Raw genomic sequence first — 17,714 nt, forward strand, 5'->3', positions numbered from 1 at the left:
TATTTATAAAAGTTTATTTGAATTTGTTTGCTACACTGCACTCTACATGTCAAACACCAAATTCATCTTCAACACTTAAAATAAAGATTGCAGACCTTTCTGATAAGTTTAAGTATTTGTATCAAAAATAAATTTACAAATGAATAAAAAACACAAACAATTACAAAAAGAGCTAGTTTAGAGCTGGAATATAAAATAAAACAAAAGTACAAGCATCTTCACTTAATTATTAAGTCATCCATAAGCAATGATTTATTAAAATACTTCCACCAAACAGTTACAAAATCTAATATCAAAAGTAACAGATCATATAAAATACAATCTATTTCATAAACATTGTAGTTAGTAACTGATAATGTAAGAAAACCTGAGGTAACTTTAATTGAAGTACCAATCATAAATATCATGAGCTTCTTTATATTCCCTGTGTCGTGCTACATGGTCACAGGCAGAGCAAATAGGCAGAATAAACTCTTGTGTTAATATAAAATGAGGACTTGGAGTGAGATGTTTCCTCCAGTTAAAGTACTTGCGATATGCATCTTCATCCTTGTCCAGATGAAGCAGATATTCGGCTAGTGACTTTGCATCTGGGAAGTCATTCACATGAATGAAGGACTCAGCAGGAGCATAGATTTCATAGTTTCTTCTCGGAGGACCCAACACCACAGGGACGGTACCTGCCACGAGCGGCCCGTTTATCTTCTCAGTGATGTAGTCCTTGTGGATGGAGTTCTCAAAGGCAAGGTAAAATTTGCAGCTGCCCATGGTTGGATAGTAATCATTATAATCCAGGAACTTTGCATAGGGCTTTTCCAATTACAAAGTCACTTGTATGTATTTGCTGAATTCTCTGTAAAAAATGTTCCTTGTGTCGACACCAGTTGAGGGACTATTGTTAATTACAATCCAACAAACCAGTTTGTCCTTTTTGGGAATCACAAAATCCTCATTAGGTTTCTTCCTGGTCATCAAGCGCATCCGTACAGGAATATCAGCATCCTGTCTGTAGCTGAGAGTGAGATTGAACAGGTTTTCCAGACCTGGTATCTTTTTGGTGTTGGTTGGTGATTCCAAATGCATCCACATCCACCTCTGGAACGGAGGACGAGGGGACGGAGGAAGGTCGGACAGATCCCAGCTGATGGATTTATGATAAATTATCACATCATCTGCATCATTGTAGAGAGTTCTATCATCCGTCAGATGACAATTATCAATATTATAAAACTTTTTGCAGTCACTGAACTCAAACCTAAAATTTTCAGGCCAATGCCATAACAGAACTATAGGTTTCTCCTCTGCCTTCTCAGTTACATAGTTGTTGCTCTTGGCAGAGTTGATTTGTGAATTTTGATCTGGTCTAAAAACTGGAGGTGCACAGTTTATTGAAGGTGAGAACCAGAAAAACATAACGCCAAGAGAGATGACACCTGCCAACGTCATTATGATACCCAGACGCAACAGCGATGTACCATTTATGTTTGCCATTTTTGACCTAAAGAGAATAATTGAAGAAAGTTTATTCACTTTTAAAAACAGGAATTTAACTAAATTCTTCAATAAAACTACTGTATCAGTTCACACGTTTGTGAGAAGCAAAAGCTACACAAGTAAAAGTTAATCATTATCTTGAAATAAAATATAAAGTTGAAACTTTGACCATTTTAGTCTAATAAAAATATATTCAAATGATATTTTTTTGAAACAAAGTACTTAATTCAGTTCCTCACCTGATTAAAACAGAAAAATAAATCTGTAATTTGGTGCCTGATATACAGACAAACACAGAAGAGAGTTTCCGTCAAAAGAGGAAGTAAATATATATATTGGGTTGTCTTGAGGTTTGTGACACCTGGAGGAAGTGCCGATGCTTGGAAAGAGTTACGAGACGAACCAATCACAATTCAGTATACAAATATCACTATGACATCACCTGTAGCTGAGGGGCTAAGGAAGGACTGTAAGGTGCTAGCTATTTCTAAGTAGGTGGAGTTGATCTGTGTGTGCCGGTGTTATGAGACATTCGGTTTCTGAGATTTTCGGTTTCCTTGTGCGGCGGGGCATACATGAATATTCATGAGTTTCCCGGACATGCACATGGAACCAGGTGGAACTGAGAATTTCAGTTCATGCTCCTTGTATCTCAGCAGGTTTAATAGAATATTTTTGAAAAAGGTAAATGTATTTACAGCGTTGCACAAACCTGTGCCTAAACTTCATTTGTTCATCATTTTGTAACAATTTATAATGTTTTAATTAGTCTGAACATTTTGTACAGTCGTCACTGACTGAATGATTGCAGACACTCAGCACACTTAAGCTAGTTGTATAATTTCTTTGATTTCAGTTCGTTGTGCTGTAGCTTGCAATGCTTTAAAACTATGTCTGTTGTTAGTTGTTAAGTGCAACAGCTGAAATAAACTTTTTTGTGTGTGTATTTGTGGACTAATCACTGTAAATGAGAAAACAAATACTTCACTGCATTTTATGGAATGGAATAAGCAATTTCATGTTAAAAATAATTTTATTAACAAATATTCATGTACTTGTGCTTGTTCTCATATGATATATACAATATTGTTCTAAGGATTTGTATTAGTAAGGTTCTTTGTTCGTTCACCAACTGCATTTAGGCTATCAGATTAAAAATATTGAAAAGCTTTAATATTGTGAAATAATTTTACAATTTAAAATAAAGGTTTCCCCCACTGTGATGTCTACATGTTTGAAATTTGATATGTAGTTTTTAGTTTTTAAAATATTTAATCATTATACATTATAAATAATCAAATCATTAAACAACAGAAGATATAACAAAGTCCAAATGTACATAACTGATAACAAAAACATGATTATTTAAACAAAATACTTTCAAATGTGGAGTGTCATGCAGGGAATTTTTTGACTGTAAATTATACATTTATTTATTTATTTATTTTTTACTTCTAAAAACTGTAAAATTAACAGCATTTTACTGTAAAATTACATGAAATTTTTTAGGTTAGATCTTTTTACAGTTTTTCCCTGTATATGTAGTACGGGAAACTTACTGTTAACCTATAACGTTTTTTTTTTTTTTCCGTAGGTTTTACGGAGAAAATTTATAGTTAAAATGACACTTATTTTTTTTACCAGGATTGTCAGCTCTCAAGTTCTCCAGTGTCCCTGCATGATCCCCTTTTTTTTTTTTCCAAGTCTATCATTCTAATATGCTGGTTTGATGCACAAGAAACATTTCTGATTATTCACCACAGTTTAAAAAAGCTTCACATTTTACATGCTAATCATTTTAGCAGAATACTTTTATCCAAAGCGACGTACCAACTGAGCAACAATAGAAGCAATCAGACCAACGAGGAGACACTACAAACAGCATACAAGTGCCAGGACAAGTCTCAGTTATTCTAGAGCAGTACACGTAGCTATGGCTTTGTTGCAGAATAGAATAGAATTAGAATAGAATAGAATAGAATAGAAACTAGAAATAGAATAGAATGACTAGTTAAGTGCTAGTATTAGCTTGGTTCAAGTTTTTAATGAAAACATGACTTAAAGACGTCAGCTGTTCAAAATGAGATTGGGAGGTGATTCCACATAGCTGGGAACAGTGCAGAAAAAACGGTTCTGTGAGAGTTATTTTGAACCTCTTTGGATGGCGCACCACAACGCGTTGTTAACTTGGCAGAACACAAAGCTTCTGGAAGGCGCACATGTTTGAACAAACGGGAATTTCATAGGACCCCTAAAACAGTGTTTTTATTACAATCCACAACATTTATCTGCTCACACTCAATCACAACATGGAAGGCATCACTAACACTTGCAACTGGGATTTGTAAATCATTTTTGTTAAGTTGAGGGATGTAAGGGTTAGACGCCATTTTATTTCGAAGTCACTTTGCACCTTTGTTTTGGTTTAGGGAGTCAGGTTAATGTGGAAACTGTATTTTCTTTTTTTTGTTTGTTTTCTTTAATTTTGATTTAGGAAAGCTGTAGAGGGTTTAAACACAAAGAGGAATTTTGTTTGGTATTTTGGGCCTTGTCAGGCCCTGCGGTAAACCCCAACTTGTTAATAAAGTCTTATTCAGCATCTCTCTGGTCCTGGAGACTCTCTTCCTTGTCTCTGTTACTGGCTGACCCCTAGCGGTCGGTAATCAGTAGGACTTTGGAATGTTGAGGAGTTGTGCTACTGTTACAATAAAAATCGGTATGAAAAAAGGGCCAAAATAACAATAATTAATGCAATAAAAAAGCAATAAATAAAATTACACAAATATGACCAGCTGATCTGAAAGTTCCAGTGAGTTTTGCGGGGACTGTATACGGGTATGCAACTGCAAAATGCAACAACGCAAAGGCAATTAATCGACGGGGAATCACGATTATTTTGGTCAATATTGTAATCACGATTTTTAACATGCATTATGATGGGGGGGGCCATATGACCAAAACTTTATATGAGTGTTTTATTAAAGATAGTGATACATATCAAATATATATTCCCTGTAAATAAGGTTGCTATGACATCTACATTGTAGAGACACCAGCGGAATTTTAAAAACGAACAAAAAAGTCCTCAAATTATGACAATAATTAAACTGTCAGTAAATAAAAAAGCAAAGGACAAATACAATACATATAAAAGATACAAATGAAACAAACTGTTGCTTTAATGTTTTTTATGTAATTCTCAAGAAGTTTACAGCCTACTACAGAAATTATCAAATGTAAAAAAAAAAACAGCGTAGTCTTCACTGTAAGAATTAAACTTTTTTTGTTTCTAGTAAAGCTACTAAAGTCCTTCACTCAAGAGCAGTGTGTGATTGTTAAATGTGTCTTTTGAGGTTTGATTAATATTAATGAATATTTATTATAATAATTAGATTAATATAAGCACACAGTCTCAGCAGGAATATTAGCACGCTGTCACTTTAAGAGTTCGCACAGATAAAATTTACCATGTACACATGTATTTTTCATTCTCAACTGTAGCCTATAATGTTCATTTATTACATGACACGACTGAAGGTTTATGTGAAATAATCACTAAGCGCTGCAAAAATTCTGACACATTTTTTGCATGTATTTGACCGTTTAGGCAGGCACCTTGAGCTAAAACATTACTTTTCATGTCCGTGTTCTGTTCCGTCTCTGAGTGCATATCTTCCTGAGGACAGCGCAATTGCTCTTTCACGCTTCTAAAAACATGAATAAATAGAGGCTACTTCGATAAATCAAGCACTGCCCATTGTGCAAAAGTCACATTACAATGATTTTACTGATTTGCACGTGAAACGTCTCTTCAGGTTTACGTATTTAAACCATGGCTCCGCGAGGGAACAAGACGCTGCGTCGGAGAATGCTTTGGGGAACGCCTTCAGCGAGACCGGCTCTGAATCATGTTTGTAATCGACCAATGGAAGGGCAAGACGTCATAGGCGGGTGACGTCAGAGACAGGGAAGCTTAAAAGCACATGCAAAGAAACCGGCATTTAGCCTGTAGGAATGAAGCAAGCGCCGGCAGGGATGCCGGAAGTATGGCCCCGAGACGCAGCGTCTTGTTCCCTCGAGGAACCATGGGTGACATACGTACCTGAAATGTTCTCTTCAGTAAACTCGAGCTGCGTCGGAGAACGCTTTGGGGAAACGAGGAATGCCCACACCGCCAGACTTTCACATTTTCTGCCTAGTGGGGATGAGCACAGCTAAAGCAAGAGAAGGAGACAGGAGCCTGACAACATCGGGGACAACCCGTCCAATGGGCAAACTTCAAGGAAGTTTTTTTTTTTTTTTTTGGCACTCAATCTCCTCAGAGAAAGATGAATGCTGCAGCAAGCTCCGCCTCAGAGGGGGAAGAAAATGCAGCGTGGGCTTCCAAGCCTCGAGAACGAGCTCTAGATCTAGTGAAGACGGGTGGAGATAGGACAAGCTGTCTCCAACCCGTTCGCCATATCATGTGTGATTCCCATGATCTCGGTCGCCGCCTAGGTGCTTCAGCAGCAGGGGACCGCAACCAGCGAGATCGCATGCACGGACACACTCCTCGGAGCGAGCCCGGGTGAGAGCGCTTAAGAGCGAGAAAGCAAAATCATCAGCCCCCCCGAGTAGCGCGGCCTGTGACTGTGCGAGCTCCAAACCTCATTAAAGCTGCTCATTATAATATCAGGCATAATATACTTGTGTAACTGATGCTTGTGCAACTGGCGAGCTCATCGACGCCTTCCACATCAATCAGAGAAAGACAGGCAGAGAGTCACGTCCTCTCACGGCACCGGGAGAAAGTACCGCGCAAAACGCGGGGCTTTCCGAAACCCCGAGAGCAGGCGCCAGATCTGGTGGTTAAGGAAGAAGATAGGGACTTGCCCGTCTACATTCCTTCCAGCGGATCCGAAAGCGAAACCCGCGAGCGCAACCACCGCTCCGCCTCGACGAAAGCAGGAAAGCTAGCGGGCGACCCGCTGAGAAACGCCAGTGAAGGCTCCCCTCCCTCAAAGAGAAGACAGCCTCTCTGAGAGTGAAGCAAAATGCTCGCATCGCAGCTGTCAACTCCCTCGAGAGCTGATTCTGCACGCTTCATTCTCAAGCAGACAACACACAAACTGCGTGGGTCCCTACCCCTTTTTTTTTTTTTTTTTTTTTTTTTTGCGGGCAGGGAAACAACACAGCCCACAGCGGCCTGAAAACGCTGATACCCTGCGCTCTCGCCCAAGACTCTCTCTGATTGAAGCTGCTTTGACAAATGGAGCTTATCAGTGGGACAAACAACACTAAATACAGACTCACAAACAGATAGCGACTGACACACACACACAGAGTGCTTGCTGAAGACAGAAGGCTAAATGCCGGTTTCAACGCACGTGCTTTTTAAGCTTCCTGGGCCCGGTTCCCCAAAACGTTCTTATCGCTAAGTAGTTCTTAAGCTATTCCTTAACCTCTCTCTTAACGTTATGGCACGATTCCCGACACGTTCGTACGCTAAGTATATCTTCTGTAAGTCACACTTTCGTAAGGTTGGTCTGGACCATTCGTAAGCTCTCTTAGTGTTGTTTGAGCTCAAGACGCTAGTCGCCGCCACTGTAGCAGTCTTTAGAAATCAGCGCAGCGCAGTAGAAGTCAAACTATGGTATGTTGACAATGTTTTGGCTCAACAATGGGTTTATGCTATGGACATTTAAGACTAATAATAAAATATGTTCGCAATGGATTACAGGCCTATTTATGAAGTTGACTTTATTGGGTATCAGAACTAAATATGGTGGTAATTAGCCTAGGCTATTGTAATGTCATTAAAGCGTTTAAATTGGCAATCATTTTTTGATAATTAAAATCTGGCAAACAATTTGGCTCTAAATGGCTAAGATCTATAAATGGGTAAGCATGGTGGTGTCCAGTAAGCGAACAACTATGGCAGCGATCCAACGTGTCCTTGTATTGAATCAAAGATGACGCCGGCTGTGGAGCCGTTTAGTCCATGTCAATTTTTTTATTCTGCAAAACTTAAGCCCTTTTGACATTTTGCCTGACGTGGCTATATTAAAAAAATGTCGCCTCTCCAAGACAACTCATTATGGAGCTGCTGGACCTTCTCAGACCTGCGCTTGACAGGCTAACGAGGCGGAATTTTGCTTTAAGCCCTGAAGTCCAGCTGCTTGCAGCGCTAAGGTTTTTTGCTACAGGGAGCTTCATCGAGGTCATGGGAGAGGGCTACGGCCTAAGCAAGACCTCGGTGTGGAGGTGCGTCCACACTGTCACCAACGCCCTTCTGCGCCATGCCGGGGATTACAGCCGGGGAATTCTGCTTGTAAAGTACCTTACCATTAATATAAAAGTGTATTACATAATTTTAAGAAGTCATTAAACCCATGTCAAGAAGCGGCACAAGTGGCACAACGGGATTAGGAGGGTGGATGATTAGCGAGGGATACCCGGTTCGTCTACCCATCACAACATACCGTGTGAACATATTACTGATGATTTAATTAATAGTCTATATTTTACGGATAACTTAAACTATGTTAAAATAAATGTTACTGGAATAATTTGAGGAATGTTTCATTTGCATAGAACGTGTTGTCTTTCTTAACGCTGTAATACACCTTCGCGTGAAGTGGAATATCGATTCCTGATCAATCGATGCCAACTTATTCAGCACCTTCACTTGGGACAGCGCCTTTGTAACATCGAACGTAAGAGGCAGCATGTTAAGAAGCTTCCTAAGGGACACTTCGGGGAACACACTTAGGAACATAAACAATTTTGGTAAGATATATCTTTCGAGTCTTCTTAGCACGCTAAGAGTGAGCGTTTATTGGGGAAAACCGGACCCTGGTCTCTGACGTCACCCGCCTATGACGTCTTGCCCTTCCATTAGTCTGATTACACACATGATTCAGAGCCAGTCTCGCTGAAGGCGTTCCCCAAAGCGTTCTCCGACGCAGCTCAAGTTCCTGAAGAGGAACTGGGCTTTTATGGAGGAACGAAAGCGCAGCACTGGAAAAGGGGGCGGAATGGGGCGCAATAGGCTAATCGTTTTACCTCGATTTTTATATTTTCATAATCCTTGGAGGCCAAAATCGAAACTTTTTTTTTGATTAATTGCACAGCCCTAACATACATAATGCTGTTTTGTTTCTAATTGTTTAAGCAAATGAATTAATTGTATATGGTTTATAAACATTTAAACAATAGCTATGCACTTTTTTCAAAGATAGTCATGTTATTTTATTACTTTGAAGATAGGGTGATCATATATGCCATTTATAGGGGACACGTCCTCGCCAGGATTTCTTTATCGCCTATCACCTCAGTCGTGGTATTGCCAGCCCGAGACTCGAACCCACAACCTTAGGGTTAGGAGTCAAACTCTCTAACCACTAGCCCACGACTTCATTACTTATTCTTTCAAATTATTAATAAACTGTTTGTTGCCGTCGTATGCCTCTAGTTTGAGCTCCGTTACCTTATTTCTCTATCGTCTATTTTTTATTGTTGAAATCTATTTTATACACCATAATTTTCGTTTCTATAACGTGTGAATATATCCTCTATCGTATTCTACAACAGAAACAATCAGAGCGCCTTTGTTATCACTAGTTTTATTTTGATTTCCCGAGTCCGCTAGTAGCTTATAACCCATTAGCATCACCAGCGTGGTTGTCGCTAAACCCGCGTGCATCGCTAATACTCTATTCACACACATTACAATTGCTTTACTCACTGTCACTTGCTTTAATGGCGGATGTATGTCTATCTTTGAGTGCAGGTGACGACACGTTCGAGCTGCATTCGGTGCCATGGAGAAGCAGATTCGGGTCCTGGAGCAGAGGCAGGCCCAGCTGAGAGAGCGGAGAGCCGCGCTGGAAACATCCCGGGCTGACGCTCACAAGTCCAGGGTAAGTATACAGCGCGCTGCTAACAGTCCCACCACCTCCACCCAGTGTGTTTCTCTGCACAGGCCCGGTGCACCCAGGACGCGATCTGCTCAGATGTCCTTCACGCCGGCGCCGGGACACCACGGACCCTGGGTGCAACCGCAGCGGAGGACGCGAGCCAGGCCCCGGGCGACGACTTCTCCCCCTCCCATCTTCGAGATCTCCACACGGAACCGCTTCTCTCTCCCCTCCGCGAGACGGAACGCGACGCTGTGATCGTAGGAGACTCCCATCGTCCGACACGTCCGTGCTACGTTAGCCGAAGGTAAAGTGCACACTCACTGTTTCCCTGGTGCTCGTGTTTTCGATGTTTCTGCGCAGATACCCACGATCCTGAAGGCCGATGAGAGCCCCAGAGTGGTCGTGCTTCACGCCGGGGTTAACGACACCACGCAGCGGCAGGCGGAGATGCTGAAGGGTGACTTGAGTAGCATGGTGGTGGTGGTTCGAGGGGGGATTCATGAGGCTGATATAGACGGTTCAGGACCACTGCCCACGTATCGACGAGGACACGAAAGGTTCAGTAGACTGTTTGCTCTAAATGAATGGTTATTGTCATGGTGTAAAGAACAGAAACTGCTCTTTGTTAATAATTGGAATCTTTTCTGGGAGCGACCTAGGCTTTTTTTCGCGCTGATGGCCTGCACCCCAGCAGAGTCGGAGCAGACCTCCTCTCGGACAACCATCTCCACGACTCTAATCTCCATTTGACTAGTAAGGCAATTCTCAAATAACTGCTATGATGGCTTTTGTTCTACCCCGCTTAAATGTTAGAAGTACTTGCGCTGTCCAATCTATTAAGACTGTGTCTATTCCCGAATAGTGAGGTCAAAATATAAATTTAATGTAGGATCTAGAAAAAATCTTATTGTGATTAAACCAGAAAAACGTATAATAAATGAACAAAAACAATTTTTAAAGTTTGGGCTCATAAACATTAGATCACTCACACCCAAAGCAGTTATTGTAAATGAAATGATCACAGATAATAGTTTTGATGTACTCTGCTTGACTGAAACCTGGCCTAAAACCAAATGATTATATTGGTCTAAATGAGTCTACTCCATCAAACTACTGTTATAAACATGAGCCCCGTCAGACTGGTCGTGGGGGAGGTGTTTGCAACAATATATAGTGATATTCTTAGTGTTACCCAGAAAACAGGATACAGGTTTAAATTCATTTGAAATACTTATGCTTAATGTTACACTGTCAGATATGCAAAAGAAATCTATTGTATCTCTTTCTCTGGCTACTGTGTATAGACCACCAGGGCCATATACAGAATTCCTAAAAGAATTTGGAGATTTCCTTTCAGACCTGTTGGTTACCGCTGATAAAGCGCTAATTTTCGGAGATTTTAACATTCATACTTGATAATACAAATGATGCATTAGGACTTGCGTTTACTAACTTTTTAAACTGTTTTGGAGTAAAGCACAATGTCACCGGGCCCACTCATCGTTTTAATCATACGCTAGATTTAATTATATCGCATGGAATCGATCTTACTGACATAGATATCGTACCTCAAAGTGATGATGTTACTGACCATTTCCTTGTATCGTGCATTTTTGCGTATTGATGATAATAACTATATAGCTTCGCGCGTTATCGTGCGGGCAGAACTATTGGTTCCAGCCACCAAAGACAGATTCGCAAATAACCTGCCTGATTTATCTCAACTGCTCTGTGTACTCCTAAATACACATGAACTAGACAAAATGACTGGCAACATGGGCACTATCTTCTCTAATACATTAGAAGCTGTTGCCCCCATCAAATTGAAAAAGGTTAGATAAAAACGCAGAGGTGTCAAGTAACGAAGTACAAATACTTCGTTACATTACTTAAGTAGAAATTTTGGGTATCTATACTTTACTTGAGTAATTATATTTTTCAGCCGACTTTTTACTTCTACTCCTTACATTTTCACGCAATTATCTGTACTTTCTACTCCTTACATTTTAAAAATAGGTTCGTTACTCATTTCGGCTTGTTTTCATTTCGGCTTGTCATCATTCCAAAAAAAAAAAAAAAAAACACCTATCCAGATAAATCGCGCCATCCGGATGAAGTGAAGTTGATTGTGGTTGGATGAGAAGTATAAACATATACCATTCCGACACCCTATTGGTTTGTACGCGATCCATCGCACCTGCACATGACACATATCACATCACACTCCAGTAAGGGCATAGCCAGTGTTGGGTTTGTATATCAAAAAATATATTTCTTAAAAGTAGGGTTGGGGTATGGAACCGGTATGCACCGAACCGAATAAGGACACAGATTTCGGGTGCCTCTTAAATGCCTGAGCGATCGATTGAAATGTTTGTCCTGGTTCTCCGATATGTAGGCCTACACAAGAAGCATGGGCGTCGCTAGGCTTTTTTTTATAGGGGCTATAGCATTTAGCTCCATAAACTGTACTCAAATTCGCGATCGCCTCAGAGTCAGTCCCCTTAAATTTCATATGAAAAAGGCGGCAGACCGGTCTACTCTCCGTCTTTCAGCGCGCTCTTCAATCCACAGATGGCGGTGGAGCAGCGCGAGCGCACTTAAACAGAAACAGAGGACAAAAGGTTTGTGTTTATCGATAGATTGTTAGAATATCTGTATCTGTGCAGTTCTTTGTCATAAATACAGTTTACAAAAGGTCACGAGGGAGCAGTCGGTTTCTGTAAAGTTTTCGCTTGTCACCGCTCATCACACCACAGCTGTTTCCTCCAGCGACAATCTAGCCCTTAACACATATGAACGAACACATACTTCAATTGTACTTATTTAAATATACTGAATTAAATCATACGTACTTTATACATACACTACTGTGTAAAAGTCTTAGGCACGTTAGTGTTTTCACCCCAAAGAATGGTGTTCGGGACAGTTATTTATATATTTTTGCTGTAGTTGTGTCAGTAGAAAATCAGTTTACATTTCCAAACATTCATTTTGCCGTTGTCAGACTGCTTGTGCATTCAAAATCACACTAGATTATTATTAAAATTAATGGCAAACTGATATTTCCTACTGACACACTACAGCAAAAGATATAAATAAATGGCTTAAACCCCTTTTTGGGGTGAAAATACTAATGTGCCTAAGTCTTTTGCACAGTACTGTACTTTACAAACGACATTGTTGCTACTTTATAAAGAATGACCATACAGTCATTCGCAGAACTGCTTAAAGACAGTGACAGACACCACTCATTTTAACTAAATATCAGAGTGATTGACAGAGATACAGTAGAAACATTATGTGTGCTTTTGTATTAAATAATGACCCAGATTGTGAAATACATTTATTAGCCTTAGAGTAAGGGAAGCACAACTTGGCAAATGAGAGCATCCAAGGTGAAAGCTATGGATTTATTTTAAATATTTGTAATGTTCTTTATTGTTAATCCAGTTTTTTTTTTGTGGCTCTTTTTTAAGTATCGTTTCAGGCACCGTTTAGGCACTGGTACCCATTTTAAAAGTATCGAAATGGCACCGGACCCTACTTAAAAGTTATTATTTCTCAACTACTGGCTCATTTATCAAATGGGTGCTTTCTCTTCATCCTCTGCAAATTAAGCTACTGTAGGTAGTCCGGTAACTAGACGTTTGAATAAATTAGCGTTTGCAATTGACAACGCGATTGACTATGTGAAAGTCGTGACATTTGCCAAGTATGGTAACCCATACTCGGAATTGGTGCCCTGCATTTAACCCATCCAAGTGCACACACACACAGCAGTGAGAAGTGAACACACCGTGAACACACACCCGGAGCAGTGGGCAGCTATATATCCAGCGCCCAGGGAGCAACTGGGGGTTCAGTGCCTTGCTCAAGGGCACTTCAGCTATGGGTATTGAGGGTGGAAGAGAGCGCTGTTCATTCACTCCCTCACACCTACAACTCCTGCCAGCACCGAGACTCGAACCTGCGACCTTCTGGTTACAAGTCCAAATCTCTAACCATGTAGCGAATACAGGAAGCTATCGATCAAGAAGGTATTAGGATTATGAATTATTTTTCATTTTATTTTTTTGATTAATCACTTGGATTAATCATTCATTTTGACAGCACTAATGTTTATTGTAAATAGACAACCATACAAGGGTAATTGTTACTAAGCCTGCCCTGGGTACACCAATTTTCTTGTTCATTGCCCTCGCAGATTCCTGCAGCTAAGCTTGGATGTACATTAAATACATTCCATTAAAGGTTATTGATGACGCCTCTGAAGTTTGACTTTTTGCACCATTACAATACTTATAGGCAACTAGTCATCTTATCTCTAGTTCTTTAATGTATTTGCATTGTACTAAAGTGCGTTCATTTTCAATGGGCATATATGCGGCTGAAACAGATAATCTAGTGCATCCCAAATTTTTCAACATGAATATTTTAATATAACATTATAGTCATAATGGCCTATAGCCTTTAGAAAAATGTTTTTTTGAGGAGGTGGGGTGGTGCACAATAGGCCCCTGTGGCGTGGGCTAAGCTTTTGTTCTTAATGGCATTTTTTTTCCTTACATTACTTTTACTTTTATACTTTAAGTAGTTTTGAAACCAGTACTTTTACACTTTTACTTGAGTAAAAAGCTTGAGTTGATACTTCAACTTCTACAAAAGTCTTTTTAAACCCTAGTATCTATACTTCTACTTGAGTAATGAATGTGAATACTTTTGACACCACTGCTAACGATTGCGTCATAACCTGCGACTCTCTGTCGGACAGTAGAGAAATTACCATATGGACAAGAGGAGAAGCTCGCAGGCAATCTTTTACTGTCTATGAGGCAATCAGGGGGACGTGGAGGCATGAAGTCAAGGGAGAAGCCCATAGAGAGTCCATAAAAGACACGGGACAAAATTATTCAACAACGTCTGCAAGATTTGATGGGTGATTCAGATTTCTCTTGGCACAGCGATTAGAAGACTTACAATTGTCAGACAGTTTGCTCACGTGACATTTACGTCATCAAGCTCAGTTTGAGTCTGCGCAGTACGCTCGACCCCCAGGAAGTGCGTGCTTCTAATTGACTTCACTTGTCTTCGTTGAATCCAACGGGGTCGCTGTGTCCATTTCTTTTACTGTCTATGGGTGGGGGAGGTGCGGGGTCGCGGGGCAGCAGCGCATTTATCATGGACCAGGGGTTCCCAAACTTTTCCATTCCACGACCCACCTAGACAAGTATAATCTATTTCACGACAAACCAAAATATTTGAGATTTAAAAAAAAAATGACATTATTTTAAGCCTAATTTTAATTAAAAGTTTGATATGACAGAAATTAAGTATTTAAGAAAAATAACCATTTTATTTTAGTGTACAACTGTAAAATTTCCCTATAATATTTAAGTTTTAATTTCTTTGTTTACAGATGTTAAAATATGAAGCGTCCATAAAAACGTGAAACAGCCTCACTCCAGTGAACTGTAATCTGCGCTGCGTGTTGTTAAACTCATCGCGGGGTTCAGCGCAGAAAATGCATTCATGGTCCTCCCGTGTGATAACTATAAAGATAACTATAAAGATAACGATATTAGCGTCCACACCAGCGAACGATATCTTCTGTTTATTCTAAGCGCACGCTCGTCTGTCGCTTAAATTCTCGAGCTCGTTAAAACAGGATGGATTCTGAATGGCTGTCAATTTGCCAGCTGGAAACAATCAGCTGGGAACAAAATCGTTTTGAAAGTGATTCCAACGATATCGTTTTTCTTTGTATTTATCGTTATAGTTGTGGTGTGGACTCTGCTGTTCTTTAATACTGAAAACGATTTTTAGAAACTATATGTTTATCGTTATCTTTATAGTTATCGTACTTGGTGTGAACGGGCCTTAAGGGAGAGCGGCGCACAATCCAACACTTTTTTAGGAAAGCATAAGAAGTAAAGTAGAACTAACTAAAACAGTTTGGAGATTAAAATAATTGTGAAATAGCCAAATAGGTAAAAATAATAAACAGATGCATCTCATTTTAAATAAACACTAAAAAACGAGATGACAAATTTACTTCAGTCAGAAATTTACTTTTGCAATGGTTAAATAAATGGTCAGCATTATCTTCAAAATATTTTTGAACTTTGGCACATTTTTTCTCTATATAGAGATGATATGTTAAGGAAATATTGCGAAATTTAGTAAATTTTGTTATGTGGAAATGTTTAAATATTGTAGTGTTACAATTAACCCTGCGTTTATGCCCTGCTCACCCCGTACATGTAAAATGCTTTTTTACAGACCGTTTCCCGAACGAAAACAGTGCAGTTCAAACAGACGATAGAAATGAATGAACATAGCCTACCTGAAACCATTTCCGTTACATTTGAATTTTCTGGTGCATGCAATCTCATGCAGAATACAGCGCATTGAAGTGAGCGAGTTTTTTTTCTCATTAATAATGCGGACCGATTGAACCTTTTAATAATGACGTTGCTCTGAGACCCTCACTCTAATTACAACTCGTGCGCGCCCGTGCTTCAAAACACTCAACGCATGTTTTAAATCGCGGACTTAATTGAAATTCGAAAATCACACTAAGGATATCGCAATTCGTAATTAATGTTGGTAGGCTTTATCGTGCAGCCCTAGACTGAACTGTGTGATTGTGTGTGTCATTTAAACGCAAATTTAGCTGCAGCCAAGTGACTGTGGGTGGGTCGCGACCCACAGTTTGAAAACCCCTGGTCTAGACCATCACGAAATGTATGCGCAGATTGCGCCCTCAATTGTTTTGTTTGCTTTTCGCAATATACTTGTTAAAACCGCACATATACAGCACATCAATACCATGGTAAAAATGTAACCATATGGTTTTTATTTTGTATTTATATGAAAACAGTGGTATATACGTAAATGCACAAACACTAATCACAAACAATACTTATATATTCTATTAATAACAATATAATATATTCTATTAGGCTACTTTAATACATTTAATATATATCTATTAAATAAAATTCGATATGAATATCCCACATGACATTTATGACACAATGCATGGTGCAGTTAACGTTAGTGTTACTACAGTAAATCCGTGGTACATGATGGCAATTTGTAGACTGAAAAGCCTTCTGACTATATCGTCCTTGCACACGTTTCTCCTGTTTGTCAGCGCTGTTTAATCTGGATTTAAACTAGTTTAAATCACATTTGTGTTTTTCACACCGGATCTCACAGCGCTGTAGTCGTCGCGTGACCGAGACTCATCAGCGGGAGTGAGCTCGCCACGTGCTGCGCTGCCATTTGAATTCTGAGCCATAATCTTCGTTATCATTTAATCGCCCAGGCTCAGCCCTAATATATGGAGACAGATTAGTCTCAAATATAATTCACGCAAAAAACACGATTCACACATGCGTAGACAATTTCACATGCATGGAACCTAATTCACGTACACACAAAAAAAATTCACGTGCGTGAAAAAAAAAATATATTCACAAAAAGCAATTCACATGCGCAAAATAAAATTATATATTCATAAAATACATTTCACAAATGCAAAACACAATTCGTAGATATACAACTGTGCACAAAAACCTACGAGTGTCTGAATGTACAAATCGTCATTTACTACGAATTCACTCGGATTTGTGTGTGTGTGTTTTTGAGACTTTCCTGGCAGAGCTCTCTTCCCACGTGGGTCTGTCGTACTCTTTAGCCAATCAGATGCGAGCTTACCATTCAGCCAATCATATCATAAGCCACCGAGAGTGCATTCAAGGAGCACGATTCTGCGCACCTTTTGTGCAATATGGATTAATTAGAATGGAAATTAAGCCTTTACATCAGTAATCCCATAGACAGTAAAAGAAATGGACACAGCGACCCAACTGGAACTCAATTGAGACAAGTGAAGCCCATTTTTAGCGATTTTTAGAACTTCCGTTTCTGACGCGCAGACTCAAACTAAGCTTGATGACGTCAGCAAGCTGTCTGACAGATGTAAATCTTCTAGTAGCTGTGTGTGCAAACTGCCATCATTAATCTTGCAGAAACGGCGAGCTTGAGCGGGGAGTTCTTTGGCGTGAGTGAGCAGGAGTAAGTATTCTGATTAATTATTTTGTATAGTATTTTAAAATGTAACGCCAGGGGCTTCTATGGGCTTCTCTCTTGACGTCTCCCCCGGTTGCCTGCGAGCTTCTGAATGCACTCTCGGTGGCTTATGATATGATTGGTTGAATGGTTAGCTCGCATCTGATTGGCTAAAGAGTACGACAGACCCACGTGGGAAGAGAGCTCTGCCAGGAAAGTCTCAAAAACACACACACACAC

The 17,714-nt window shown here is 39.8% G+C and overlaps 1 pseudogene; it reads right to left on the reverse strand.

Annotated features, from left to right (window-relative positions):
* Positions 1 to 1,840, reverse strand: LOC109071560 (annotated as a pseudogene).
* Positions 1,841 to 17,714: the final 15,874 nt, after the last annotated feature.

Source organism: Cyprinus carpio, chromosome B8 (genome assembly GCF_018340385.1).
Source record: "Cyprinus carpio isolate SPL01 chromosome B8, ASM1834038v1, whole genome shotgun sequence".
NCBI lineage: Eukaryota > Metazoa > Chordata > Actinopteri > Cypriniformes > Cyprinidae > Cyprinus > Cyprinus carpio.